This window comes from Monodelphis domestica, chromosome 2, assembly GCF_027887165.1.
Source record: "Monodelphis domestica isolate mMonDom1 chromosome 2, mMonDom1.pri, whole genome shotgun sequence".
Taxonomy (NCBI): Eukaryota; Metazoa; Chordata; class Mammalia; order Didelphimorphia; family Didelphidae; genus Monodelphis; species Monodelphis domestica.
In genome coordinates this window covers 437,174,885-437,186,853 of record NC_077228.1, presented here as the reverse complement: position 1 = coordinate 437,186,853, position 11,969 = coordinate 437,174,885, and the positions used below count along the sequence as shown (strand labels likewise).

General features: G+C 37.0%; 1 long non-coding RNA gene across 1 annotated transcript in view; it reads right to left on the bottom strand.

The window, feature by feature from the left end:
* Positions 1–1,223: 1,223 nt before the first annotated feature.
* The window catches only part of LOC103094966 (uncharacterized), a 101,543-nt gene continuing 90,797 nt past the window's right edge, over positions 1,224–11,969 (bottom strand). Inside the window, exon 5 of the long non-coding RNA XR_001627212.2 lies at positions 1,224–1,334. This is a non-coding gene — a long non-coding RNA (uncharacterized LOC103094966). The remainder of the gene's footprint in view (positions 1,335–11,969) is intronic.

Here is an 11,969-nt window from a genome sequence, read left to right as displayed (position 1 = left end):
GAGCAGTAAGGGCTGGGCAATCTGGGTTAAGTGACTTGCCCAGAGATAGGAGGTATCTAAGGCCAGATTTGAATTTATGATCTCCTGTCTCTAGGCCTGGCTCTTTATCTGCTGAGTTATCTAGCGGACACTATAGCATTAATAAAAGCTTTTTAGATTGTATTGTGACAGGAATTTATTAAGTGCCATGCACTGTGCCAGGCTCTGGACATCCAAAAGCAAAAAAAGAAAAGGAAAAAGAGATCACATCAGTCCTTGCCTTCAGGTGTGATATTGAAATCACTTTAAAAGACTGATATATATTAATTTAAGATTGCCAAGGAATTTACTTATGTAATTCCTAAATAAAACACTCAAGTCAGCTGCCAAATTTTTTATGGTGTTTTAATTATAACAGGAGGAAGAAAGTATTAGAGGGAAAGAAAGAGAGAGAGAGAGAGAGAGAGAGAGAGAGAGAGAGAGAGAGAGAGAGAGAGAGAGAGAGAGAGAGAGAGAGAGAGAGAAGAAAAAGGGAGAGAAGGAAAGAAGTTTAACTCAGACCCACTCTGGCTCAGGCTGAGCCAAAGCAGGCTTTAAGGCCTTGGATAGCCAAGGCAGGAAAGCAGTCTGCAGGGCTCCTTCAATTCCAAGCACCAGCCTCAAACTGACTTTCCCTCCTCACAGGAAGTCCTGAGAGCTCCAGATGGTGTTTTCTATCTCACTTCCTGCATTTCACATGTACCAATGGTGGCTCTAGCTTGACCTAGAACCACCCAGAGGTCTGTCCTTTTTTTTTTTTTTTTTGCACATGTCTGTTGAAGGCCATATCCTCAAATAATTAAGTCTTGAGTTTCCTGCAGCCCTTCCTAATCTTGTTACACTGAGTAGGGTGGAGAATGTAGTTTCAAAGACTTGATTCAAAGACAAAGACAAAGATTCTTTTATTCCAAGTATCTCTATTGTTATTGATCAGGAAATAGCTAAATCCGTTCTTCTAAAGAATGGTCTGAATAGGGTGGAGTAGTTTTGAAATTCACACAGGAAGCTTACATTCTACTGGAGGGAAATGTGCAAATTAGTAAATGAAAAAGATTTGTGGAGTAAATACAAAAAAAAAAATTAGGTGTGTGAGTGGTATCAGTAAGTCCTCATGTAGGAGCTGAGCATTAAAGTTAGTTCTAAGAGGTGAGACATTCCTGTTGTGTGGTGATAAAAAATGACAAAGTCAGATAACTATCTCAATATGATAGTAAAGGAAGCATTTTTTTCATGTCTGACTGATTTAGCATATGGTACCAAATTATTAAATTCCATATCCTGTTGTATCCAGGAATTCCTTCCTTTTTCTTCATTGCCTACAAAAAAAAGAAAGAAAGAAAACTAGCAAAGAAAAAAAGTAAATAAAATGATAACTTACTCACCAACCTTAGTTCTCTCTAAAGGTACTAGTCTATATTTTGGTATGAAAGACCTATGCATCCTGTAATAAGACATTCAGTATTATGGGTGTCTTGAGCTCCACCTTCATGCAAATCACTAGATTATGAACTTGAAAACAGTGACTATTTTTGCTTTTCTCTGAATTTATTTTATACCCTTATCTTTTATCTTAGTATCAATTCTAAGACAGAGAAGTAGCAAGGGTTAGCCAATCAGGAGTGACTTGCCCAGGGTCACACAGCTAGGACATGTCTGAGGTCAAATTTGAACCCAGGTCCTCTTGCTTCTAGGCCTTTCTCTGTATTCCCAACACTTAGAACAGTACCTGGCATAGAGCAGATGCTTGGTAAATCCTTGTTAACTGAGTTTCTCAGAACAATTTCAATGTTCTACGTCTGTTCATAACAAAAAGAGCCTTTGTTAATGTGCCTTTAGGTTCTGAGGTTCTTTTGACCTAACTTTAGGGTGCTATCAGTACTGCATATACAAACACTATCACTCTACATTTCATTTTCTTTTTATGAAGACAACTGAACATATTACAATTCAGTCCATATTCTCTGTCATTCATGTCATTGCTTCCTGAAGCAAATATTACTTTTTTTGACTACTTCATTCATTTCAATTTGTGGTGTATTGGACATAAAACAGATCTGCTATTCCTATGTTCTATGGTTTGGTTTCAATTTGTTAGTTCTCTAATCCATTCAAAGATTGAACCTCAGTCATCTCAGAATGAAAATGAAAACACTCCATTCAAATAGATGACTTCACTCAAGTCAAGGACTGCTTTCTGGATTTGAAAATCTATTAGATAAAAATATTTAATCTAAACACTTACTAGCATTTATTATTTTTTAAAAGTTAGCAGTTATCAACAAGCATGGTGTGGTGTGACCAAGAATCAAAAGGCATGAGCTCATGTTTGGACCTTACTTATTTCCAGTCTTGGGCAAGTCATTAGTTTCTTCAGTTACAAAATGAGTATAATATTACTCAAACTGTCTCAAAGAACTGTCCTAAATTTCAAATGAGACTATGTATAAAGCAGTTTGCAACTATAGAACCTAGATGTGATTGTTATCTTCTATCCTTGGAAACTTGTAGCAACTTAAAAATAATAGTAATGATTGCTATTGATATAGAGCTTTAAAGTATGAAAAACTATTTATGTTGATTACTCATTCAAGCCTCAGAAGAAATCTGAGAAATAGCTATAGTAGGTATTATTATGTCCATTTTGCAGATTACAAAGCAGAGGCTGAAAAGTAATTTGCCTATCATTATATCGTTAATGGATGTTAAAGATGAGATTTAAAATCAGTCATTCCTGAAACTTCTGGGTAAAAATGGCTGCAATCTAGATGCAAATCGCTTCCTTTCCCCGGCACCGAGCAAAATAGACTAACTCAAAAGAGCATAAAAATCACCTTTGGAAGAATGGAGGGACTCTCCAGTACCCCACAGAAACAAAGGTACGTGGGGTTTGAACATTTCCACACTATAAGAAGGAGGAAAAACTTGCACAAAAAAGTGAACTGAGCCGCCCTCCCCCCCCCTTCCCCACTAAACCAGAGTAGGGTATCAGAGCGCTCACTGGGACAGGGAGTGAGTGAGGAACATTTCTGTCTGGGGGGGCACACCAAGGTCCTTTGGATCTAAAGACTGCTATGAAACGACCTCTCAGGGAGGTTCCATGGGAGAACCCTGGGAACTGGAGAGCGCACAGTCAGAAAGCTCCCTGCAAACTGGGAACAGTTAGGATTCTTGAGAGCCTGTAAAAACTGCCTAAGGCCAAAGCGTTGCCCATCGCTGTAGTGAAGGGGGAGCAAGCCAGGTTCCTGGGATCTGACAGGGAATACCAGAGTTCCACCCTTTAGAGCGGTTTTACAGGAGATTCCTGCACACCTGTAAGAAGAGGTCACAGAGCATGGGGGTGGGCACGGTGAACACAGGGGCGGGCGTGCCGAGCACTGGGGCTGGCACTCTAAGAAACCTTGGAGGCTGGGAAGAACTAGTCTGAGGCAACCTAAATTCACAGAAAACCCACCCATATCACCCAGACCCCAGACCAAAAAGGAAAGGGGAATAAAACCACCAAAGGAAAGGCTCACATGGCCCAAAATCAAGCCTCCAAGAAGAAAGGGGAAAAAGTGACTATTGAAAACTTTTATGGTGGGAGTACCCAAGGAAAAGAAGAGAAAGAGGATGAAATCCAAATAAAATCAAAACAGACCTCCCAAAATGGAAATTATCCACAAGCTCTGGAAGAAATCAAATTGGGGCTTATCCAAAAGATGGAAACTTTCTGGAAAGAAAAATGGGAGAAAGAGATCAGCAGTCTGATAGACAAGACTTCACAATTGGAGAAAGAGCTGGAAGTATCTAACAAAAAGGTAGAAAAAGCTGAAAAACAAATCCAGTCCCTAAAGACCAGAAATAAGCAACTAGAAGACAGTGAGCTTGCAAAACAGTAAGAATTAATAAAGCAAAGTCAAAAAATTAATGAATTAGAAGAAAACATAAAATATCTCACTGATAAGGTAACAGACCAGGAAAACTTAGGAAGAAGAGACAACTTGAGAATTATTGGTCTGCCTGAAAAACCAGAGATGAACAAAAATATCGATGCTATACTACAGGAGATTATTGAAGAAAATTGCCCACATGTTCTGGAGCAAGGGGGCAAAATAGAAATAGAAAGGGTTCATAGAACACCATCTATACTAAATCCCCAAAAGACAACCCCCAGGAATGTAATTGCCAAATTCAAGAGCTTCCAAGCAAAGGAGAAAATCCTACAAGAAGCCAAGAAGTGGAGCTTCAGATATAGAGGGGCTCCTAAAAGAATCACACATGATTTAGTGGCTAACATGCTAAGAGACTGCAAAGCATGTAACATGATATTTAGAAAGGCAAGAGTCTCCAACCAAGAAACAACTACCCATCAAAACTGACTATATACTTCCAAGGGAAAGTATGGGCATTCAACAAAATAGAAGATTTCCAAGCATTTGTTAAGAAAAGACCAGAACTTAGTGGAAAATTTGATATCCAATCACAGAAAGCAAGAGAAACATGAAAGGGTAAATATAAAAGAAAGGGAAAAGGAGATAAATCTTTTTTTGTTTGTTTGTTTGTTTTAAAGATAGTAATTGTTTATTCATCTTTACATCCAAGTGTAACAGTGGCTTCAGCATACAATGTAGATACTCAGAATGTATTCCTTTTTTTCATGAATGTTGCTTCAGTAATTTAGCAGGCCATTTAATTTAACCATTTGAACCATTTTTTTTCTGATTTCTTCTTTGTTTCAACTTCATCACTGTTTTCCGATGAACTTAAAGGAGATAAATCTTATCTTTTTCTTTAAGTCAAACTCTCTTCTATAAGGACTACATTTACATCAAATTATATATATATTAATATGTGGGGAAAATGTATTGTGTAACTCTCAAAAATTGTATGCATCGTAAGAGTAGTTAGAAGAATCATGCATAGGGAAAGATTGGGGCATCATGAAGATTTGGTGAAAGGGGGGGCAAAGAAAGAAAAAGGGAGGGGGGAATCATTGATGATACTAAGATTTGCTTCAAGAAATGGGGGGGCAACTAAATAGAATAACCGTTCCCATACAAAGATACATATGGGAAGGGGAGGGGAAGAACTCTCATATGAGAAGGAGAGGAAGAGAGCGTGAAGTGGTATTACTTAAACCTTACTCTCAGTGAAATCAACTCTGAGAGGGAAGAACATCTAGATCCAGTGGGATCCTGAATTCTATCTTACCCAACAGGGTAAGAAAGAAAGGAAAATTAAGGAGGGGGAGGGGGAAGGGAGTATAAAAAGGGAGGGAAGGAGAGGGGGGAGGGGAAGGGAGCATATCAAGGGAGGGGACTAGGGGGACTGACCTAAAGTAAATCACTGGCTCAAGTGGTTATAGCTAAAGAAGAAAGGTCAGAACTAGGGGAAGATATCAAAATGCCAAGGAATCCACAAGTGACAATCATAACTTTGAACATAAATGGGATGAACTCACCCATAAAACGTAGACAAATAGCAGAGCAGATTAGAACCCAAAACCCTACCATATGATGTCTTCAAGAAACACATCTGAGGCGGGTTGATACTCACAAGGTTAGAATTAAAGGATGGAGTAAGACCTTTTGGGCCTCAGCTGATAGAAAGAAGGCAGGAGTTGCAATCATGATATCTGACAAAGCCAAAGCAAAAATAGACCTGATCAAAAGGGATAGGGAAGGTAAATATATTCTGTTAAAAGGGAGTATAGACAATGAGGAAATATCACTAATCAACATGTATACACCAAATGGTATAGCATCCAAATTTCTAATGAAGAAACTAGGAGAATTGAAGGAGGAAATAGACAGTAAAACCATATTAGTGGGAGACTTGAAACAACCACTATCAAATTTAGATAAATCATAACAAAAAATAAATAAAAAAGAGGTAAAAGAAGTGAATGAAATCTTAGAAAAATTAGAGTTAATAGACATAAATAGACATATGGAGAAAAATAAATAGGGACAAAAAGGAATACACCTTCTCAGCACTACATGGCACATTCACAAAAATAGATCATACACTAGGTCACAGAAACATGGCATTCAAATGCAGAAAAGCAGAAATAATAAATGCAACCTTTTCAGATCATAAGGCAATAAAAATACTGATCAGTAAGGGTACATGGAGAGCCAAATCAAAAATTAATTGGAAATTAAATAATATGATACTCCAAAATCGGTTAGTTAGAGAAGAAATCATAGAAACAATTAATAATTTCATTGAGGAAAATGACAATGGTGAGACATCCTTTCAAACCTTATGGTATGCAGCCAAAGCAGCACTTAGAGGAAAATTCATATGCCTGAGTGCGTATATTAACAAATTAGGGAGGGCAGAGATCAATGAATTGGAAATGCAAATCAAAAAACTTGAGAGCGAACAAATTAAAACCCCCCAGAAGAAAACCAAACTAGAGATCTTAAAAATTAAGGGAGAAATTAATAAAATCTAAAGTGATAGAGCTATTGAACTAATAAATAAGACTAGAAGCTGGTATTTGAAAAAAACAGACAAAATAGACAAAGTACTGGTCAATCTAATTAAAAAAAGGAAAGAAGAAAGGCAAATTAACAGCATCAAGGATGAAAAGGGGGAACTCACCTCCAATGAAAAGGAAATTAAGGCAATCATTAAAAACTACTTTGCCCAACTATATGGCAATAAATATACCAACCTAGGAGATATGGATGAATATTTACAAAAATATAAATTGCCTAGACTAACAGAAGAAGAAATAGATTTCTTAAATAATCCCATATCAGAAACAGAAATCCAACAAGCCATCAAAGAACTTCCTAAGAAAAAATCCCCAGGGCCTGATGGATTCACCAGTGAATTCTATCAAACATTCAAAGAACAGCTAACCCCAATACTATACAAACTATTTGACATAATAAGCAAAGAGGGAGTTCCACCAAATTCCTTTTATGACACAAACATGTTATTGATTCCAAAGCCAGGCAGGCCAAAAACAGAGAAAGAAAATTATAGACCAACTTCCCTCATGAATATAGATTCAAAAATCTTAAATAGGATACTAGCAAAAAGACTCCAGCAAGTGATCAGAAGAGTCATTCACCATGATCAAGTAGGATTTATACCAGGGATGCAGGAAAACCATCCACATAATTGACCACATCAACAAGCAAACCAATAAAAATCACATGATTATTTCAATAGACGCAGAAAAAGCCTTTGATAAATTACAACACCCATTCCTATTAAAAACACTAGAAAGCATAGGAATAGAAGGATTGTTCCTAAAAGTAATAAACAGTATATATCTAAAACCATCAACTAATATCAAATGCAATGGGGACAAACTAGATGCATTTCCAATAAGATCAGGAGTGAAACAAGGATACCCATTCTCTCCTCTATTATTTGACATTGTACTAGAAACACTAGCAGTAGCAATTAGAGAAGAAAAAGAAATCTAAGGCATTAAAATAGGCAAGGAGGAGACCAAGTTATCACTCTTTGCGGATGACATGATGGTCTACTTAAAGAATCCTAGAAATTCAACCAAAAAGCTAATCAAAATAATCAACAACTTTAGCAAAGTTGCAGTATACAAAATAAACCCACATAAGTCATCAGCATTTCTATATATTTCCAACACAGCTCAGCAGGAAGTATTAGAAAGAGAAATCCCATTCAAAATCACTTTAGACAAAATAAAATACTTAGGAATCTATCTCCTGAGACAAACACAGGAACTATATGAACACAACTACAAAACACTCTCCACACAACTAAAACTAGGCTTGAACAACTGGAAAAAACTTTAACTGCTCATGGGTAGGACGAGCCAATATAATAAAAATGACCATCCTACCCAAACTCATCTATTTAGTGCCATACCCATGGAACTTCCAAAAATTTTTTTTACTAATTTAGAAAAAACCATTACAAAGTTCATTTGGAAGAACAAAGGATCAAGGATATCCAGGGAAATCATGAAAAAAAAATACAAGGAAAGGGGGCCTTGCATTCCCAGATCTCAGACAATATTATAAAGCAGTGGTCATCAAACCAATTTGGTACTGACTAAGAGACAGAAAGGAGGATCAGTGGAATAGACTCGGGGTAAGAGACCTCAGCAAGACAGTATATGACAAACCCAAAGATCCCACCTTTTGGGACAAAAATCCACTATTTCATAAAAACTGTTGGGAAAATTGGAGGACAGTGTGGGAAAGATTAGGCTTAGATCAACACCTCACACCCTACACCAAGATAAATTCAAAATGGGTGAATGACTTGAACATAAAGAAGGAAACTATAAGAAAATTAGGCAAAAACAGAATAGTATACATGTCAGACCTTTGGGAAGGGAAAGATTTTAAAATCAAGCAAGACTTAGAAAGAGTCACAAAATCAAAATAAATAATTTGGAATACATCAAATTAAAAAGTTTTTGTACAAACAAAACCAATGTAACTAAAATCAGAAGGGAAGCAACAAATTGGGAAACAATCTTCATAAAAACCTCTGACAAAGGTTTAATTACTCAAATTTACAAAGAGCTAAATCAATTGTACAAAAAAATCAAGCCATTCTCCAATTGATAAATTGGCAAGGGGCATGAACAGGCAGTTCTCAGCCAAAGAAATCAAATCTATTAATAAGCACATGAAAAAGTGTCTACATCTCTTATACTCAGAGAGATGCAAATCAAAACAACTCTGAGGTATCACCTCACACCTAGCAGATTGGCTAACATGACAGCAGAGGAAAGTATTGAATGCTGGAGGGGATGTGCCAAAGTAGGGACACTAATTCATTGCTGGTGGAGTTGTGAATTGATCCAACCATTCTGGAGGGCAATTTGGAACTATGCCCAAAGGGTGATAAAAGACTGTCTGCCCTTTGATCCAGCTATAGCACTGCTGGGTTTGTACCCCAAAGAGACAATAAGGAAAAAGACTTGTACAACAATATTCATAGCTGCACTCTTTGTGGTGGCAAAAAATTGGAAAATGAGGGGATGCCCTTCAATTGGGGAATGGCTGAACAAATTGTGGTATATGTTAGTGATGGAATACTATTGTGCTAAAAGGAATAATAAAGTGGAGGAATTCCATGGAGACTAGAACAACCTCCAGGAAGTGATGCAGAGTGAAAGGAAGAGAACCAGGAAAACATTGTACACAGAGACTGATACACTATGGTACAATCGAAGGTAATGGATTCCTCCATTTGGGTCAAGGCAATGTCCCTTAACAATCTGCAGGGATCTAAGAAACACTATCCACAAGCAGAGGATAAACTGTGGGAGAAAGAAAAAACACTGAGGAAAAGCAACTGCTTGACTACAGGGGTTGAGGGGATATGACTGAGGAGAGACTCTAAATGAACACTCTAGTGCAAATACCAACAACATGGAAATGGGTTCGAATCTAGAACACATGTGAAACCCAATGGAATCGTGCGTTGGCTATGGGAAAGGTGGTGGGAGGGGGGGGCAAGAAAAGAAAATGATCTTTGTTTCCCATGAATAATATTTGGAAATGATCAAATAAAATAATGTTTAAAAAAATAAAATAAAATAAAATAATGAAAAGCAAAAAAAAAATAAGAAGAAAGAAAGAAAAAAGAAAAAAAGCAGCTATTCCTGTACTCAAGATAGAAGACAATGGCTCAAAACCTTTCATTCTTTTAAAAATGGAAGCCATTTAATGGAGATATTGGATTTCAACAATGTATTGTCTGGATCCACAATGAAATATACTATAAAATGAGACTGTAAGAATTGAAAATGACCACCTATTTAGCCATTTTTTTCAATCAAGAAAGGTTCATTATCACATATGATTCTATCAACTTCAGCTCTGAGTGTTAATATGTCAAATTGGTGGTATTTGATTCCAAGGATCAAATCATGATTCTTGCTTTATCTATCTATCTATCTATCTATCTATCTATCTATCTATCTATCTATCTATCTATCTATCTATCCATCCATCTGCCTATTTTATTCCTTCCTCCTTCCTTCCTCCCTTCCCTCCTCTCTATCTTATTCTTCTTTCCTTCCTTCCTTTCTTCCTTCCTTCTTCCTTCCTTCCTTCCTTTCTTCCTTCCTTCTTCCTTCCTCCTTCCTTCCTTCCTTCCTTCCTTCCTTCCTTTCTTTCTTTCTTTCTTTCTTTCTTTCTTTCTTTCTTTCTTTCTTTCTTTCTTTCTTTCTTTCTTTCTTTCTTTCTTTCTTTCTTTCTTTCTTTCTTTCTTTCTTTCTTTCTTTCTTTCTTTCTTTCTTTCTTTCTTTCTTTCTTTCTTTCTTTCTTCTCCTTCCTTCCTTCCTTTCTTTCTTTCTTCCTTCCTTCCTTTCTTCCTTCCTTCCTTCCTTCCTTCCTTCCTTCCTTCCTTCCTTCCTTCCTTCCTTCCTTCCTTCCTTCCTTCCTTCCTTCCTTCCTCCCTCTGTCCCTCCCTCCCTCCCTCCCTCAGTTCTTTCTTTCTTTCTTTCTTTCTTTCTTTCTTTCTTTCTTTCTTTCTTTCTTTCTTTCTTTCTTTCTTTCTTTCTTTCTTTCTTTCTTTCTTTCTTTCTTTCTTTCTTTCTTTCTTTCTTTCTTTCTTTCTTTCTTTCTTTCTTTCTTTCTTTCTTTCTTTCTTCCTTCCTTTCTTTCTTCCTTCCTTCCTTCCTTTCTTTCTTTCTTTCTTTCTTTCTTTCTTTCTTTCTTTCTTTCTTTCTTTCTTTCTTTCTTTCTTTCTTTCTTTCTTTCTTTCTTTCTTTCTTTCTTTCTTTCTTTCTGTGCTTCCAGATGGCTTATCACTGCCAAGAGAATTCTTCCCCACCTGGTAATAAATATGTATTGGTAGGGTTTGATTTCCTTCACTGCAAAGCTACCTCTATGAATGTCCAAAATATGCATCTTTTGCCACTATATAATCCCAGGTTACATCTTGTGGCAAAGGAATAGAGTAGGTGTGATAGCTTAATACCCTCACTATCCTCATTATTGGATTCCTGCCTGGAGATGAGACCTTTGGACAACAGTTAAAATTTTTGACAACTGTCAGCTATGTCAGAGGTTCAGACTTGAGAAGCAGTACTCAATATTAGTGCTAATTGGGTCAGATGGGAAACAGGAATAGTTTGGCCACCAGTGATTATAGTAGTATCCTAGTATAATAGGATCCTAGAAGTAAAATGTCCTGAAAGGTCATCTAATCCAGTCTCCTCAAAGCATGAATGTGTCTCACAAAACTGTTGGCAACTCACCATGTTGGCTCTTTTAGAAAGTTTTTCCTTATAGGGTAGTCTGAAATTACCTCTCCTCTATCACCCAGGCTTTTACTCATTTGTTTTAGTTCTTATAAAATAACACTTAATAAATCTATTAACTTTTCCATATGGTCATCCTTAAACTAGTGTAGGGCAATTATCATATTCCCATTATCTTCTCTTTCAAAAGCTAAACAGACCCAGTGTCTTCAATTCTTCTCATGTGACCCTGTGACCTTATTTCCAAATCACTGTCTTAGTTTCTCATTTATTTCCCTTGATATGGACACCACGTTATTAATAAAGCCAAAGATTACATATTTTGATCATCTCTCTTTCTCTGTCTCTGTCTGTCTCTGTCTCTGCCTCTGTCTCTGTCTGTCTCTGTCTCTGTCTCTCTCTCTCTCTCTGTCTCTCTCTCTCTGTCTCTGTCTCTGTCTCTCTGTCTGTGTGTGTGTGTGTGTGTGTGTGTGTGTGTGTGTGTGTGTGTGTTTTGGGTTGTTAGCTTCTCTATCACAATATTGGCTAATGTTGAGCTCATGGTCATTGTAAACCTTCAGGTCTTTCTTTTTTATTTTTTTTCTCTCATGAACTGCTGTCAGGATATATAAATGAATCAGCTGTATTAATAATTAGGAGCAGGTTAGAGGGAACCTTCAGAGCTTAAAACATAGTTACATCAAGGTCCAAGTGTTCACCAGTCTTAACAATTACTGTACAATGCCTCTACATCTGCTCCCTC